We start from the raw sequence: 3,212 nt of genomic DNA on the forward strand, positions 1-3,212 counted from the left end.
CTGTCTCACATTTGTACTCAGCTCACTATAACCTGGCATCTTTGTAGTACCCCCTTCACTTTTCATAATGCACCCACTCTTTCTTAGAACCTAGGGCTTCCTAATCTTGTCACACCTTATGGCCCTTTCTTGGTACTCACACTCCTTGACTCTGCTGTAGTCTTTGACATAGCTGACCTGGCTATTTGAAGTTGTCTCCTGACTTAGCTTTCAGTCTCTTGATTTTTCTTAATCCTTTGTTTTCTCAGACTCCTTGATAGTGTCACAGTCCACTTTAGATGTAGGTCATTTCAGGGTTCCATCTTCAGTTTTATTTTCTTCCCCCTTTAATGCTCTCCTATAGATTTCTTTAGTGTTGTGTCTTCAAATACTAATTAAATATGACAGTTACCAAATGCTTCTCTTTACCTTTATCATCCTCTGGAGGTTCCAACACGTTTTCAACTGACGCCAGGTTTGCCAGTTACCATGTATCTGAAATGCATCATGGCCAAAACCAAACTCAATTTCCTTCCTACTCCCATGACTTGCTCCCATCTGTTTGTCTTTCTACTAAGGACTATCTGTTTCAACCTAGAAGCAGAATTTTTATATTACTTCTATGTATCACTGATGGTACTTTTAAAGTTTTTATTTTTTTTAGGCGAGGCAACCCTTGGTTGACCTCACAGATTGTTAAGGACTTTGTCATCTTACAATGCCTTATTTTTTATTTTTTACGCCTATAGCACCTGGTCTTCCTAGGTGGTCTCCCATCCAAGTACTAACCGGGCCCGACCCTGCTTAGCTTCCGAGATCAGATGGGATCGGGCTTGTTCAGGGTGCATGGCCGTAGACACTTCTGAAGTTTTTAAATGTTTCATACTTTTCATGTCAACAGATCAAAATTGAGTTTCCTGTCTCTGTTCTCTTCATGCTCTTAAATATCTTTTCCTCTGTGGTAGGAATTCTCTGAGCAAAAACCAGATCTGATTGCCTCTCCTGTCCCCAAAGTTCCTTTGGCAGGGGAGAACGAAGTCCAAATTAAACTTGGAATTCAAGGTCCCCAATGATGATAACTCTAACCATATTGCCTGTGAGTCTAATTTCTTACCACTTTCTTGATAGCAGAGGATTGTCCAGCCCCACCAAACTGCATTCGAGACCTGCATGTGCCTTACACTTTTTATCCACCTGGTAAAATCTAACTAGAATATCAGCGCTCAGCTCAAAGCTCCATTGTCAAGCACCCTTATCCTCATTCCATAAGCAGAATTAACATCATCTTCTTTGCCACCATACCATTTTCCTTATAGTTCTATTATACTACCTAGTAAGATAGTGGTTTTCATGTTAGTCACTGAGTTTGAGAAGTCCACGGTCTATTGGGGTGAACATGTTATCTTATTCATTTGTTGTCCTGTCATCCACCCATCTATCCATCCATCCATCCATCCATCTATCCATCATCCATCCATCTATCCACTCACCCATCCACTTGGCTAGCATTTAAAATCTAACACATTTAAGATCTCCTCTAGTGCTAATATTCTATGATTTTGAATGTTATTTAACTTCTCTATATAGAGAAAATAGTGTATGTTACAGTCTAAGTACATGACACAGGCATCCTGTATCATTCGTGTCATAATCATTGTTAAATTTCCAACATTCAATAACTTAGTAGGTGCTCAATAATGTGTTGAATGAACAAATGAGGTAACTTGTATAGGGATACAGTCACATGTGACATAATGACGTTTTGGTCAACAACAGACCACAGATATATATGATGGTGGTCTTAAAAGATTATAACAGAGCTGAAAAATTCCTATTGTCCAGAGATGTCACACTTAGAGAGCAGTTAGGACCTAGCAGTAGAAGGCTAGTTGTCCTATAGAATAGCGAATCCCCGTCTTTTTGGCACCAGGGGCCAGTGCTCCTGAGAATCTAATGCTTGATGATCTGAGGTGGAGCTGAGGCGGTGATGCTAGCTAACACACCGGGGAGTGCTTGCAAATACAGATGATGCTAACACATTGGGGAGTGTTTGCAAATACAGATGAAGCTTCGCTGGCTTGCCCACCACTCACCTCCTGCTGTGCGGCACAGTTCCTAACAGACCACAGATCAGTACTGATCCATGGCCCAGGGGAATATAGTCCAAGATTCTGTACTCTGAGACCATTATTGCTCTAGAACCTAGACAGGTACTCACCTGTTCTGACAAGGCAGCTAACTAGTAGCATCGCTTGGGTTTAAATTGTTAATTTACAATGGCAAATTGTTAATTTGCCATTCCCTTCCTTCTCTAATACCTTCCAGTCCTTTCCTCAATTTTTACTTTTTCATCTGTTTATATATATATATTGCCCTATTTTCATACACATTCTAATGCTATAACCAAAAAACATAGAATGAATAACTGGATGAATGTTCCCCTTGATTAGGGTCAGTATCTTAAACATTTTCAAATTTTCCATATAGGACCAAATTAGATATCAACTATGATGTTATCGATGCTCTTTTTAAAATGACTTATTGAACTGGTTTAAATAACAGTAACTTTGATACAAACACCCACGTTTGCTTTAAAGTCTTTATTATCCTGAATATAAAAGACAGAAGTCCTCTAGGATATAACAGAGTTCTTTATGTGAAAACATTATTTTTTTACAAGTGAAAAAATAAATACCTCTTGGAATAAAGGCTTATATGCTAATATGTGCCATAAAAAAGTAGAGTTTTACTATCTGACAAAATGTCTGTGCAAAGAAACAAATGCATAAACACATTACTGCTACATTAAGGCAATATGAAAAGTATACTCAGGAATCTCAGTAAAGTGACAGTGTAGGTTTCTAGCTTTTACTTAGCTAGTATTGCACCCAATAAGGTCATCTAGGTTTCCCGACATCCTAGAAAACCCTCAAGCTGACCAGCATCCAAAATGCCCAAGTGGGAGTGGAAAACATGATCAAAAATATAGAAACAAAAATCCTAAAACCCCTCTAAGGCATACAGAGGGGACAACTGAAAGTAAATACTTAAGCATTTACCCTCCCCCCAAAAAAAAGCATAGAAGATCTAGATCCCTATAATAAGGCTGTAAAAATGCTTGATGGCTCAAGCGAAGCAACCCCCCTGGGTGAAGCTGGAGTAGAGTGCTTGGGAGAACTGAAGAACCATCCTCCTTTGTACACCATGACGCTTCATCTCAGGGAGCAACTCTT

General features: G+C 39.2%; 1 pseudogene; it reads right to left on the reverse strand.

Annotated features, from left to right (window-relative positions):
• Positions 1 to 719: 719 nt before the first annotated feature.
• On the reverse strand, positions 720 to 837 carry LOC112477717 (annotated as a pseudogene).
• Between the last annotated feature and the right edge of the window lie 2,375 nt (positions 838 to 3,212).

This window comes from Pteropus alecto, unplaced genomic scaffold (genome assembly GCF_000325575.1).
Source record: "Pteropus alecto unplaced genomic scaffold, ASM32557v1 scaffold121, whole genome shotgun sequence".
Taxonomy (NCBI): domain Eukaryota; kingdom Metazoa; phylum Chordata; class Mammalia; order Chiroptera; family Pteropodidae; genus Pteropus; species Pteropus alecto.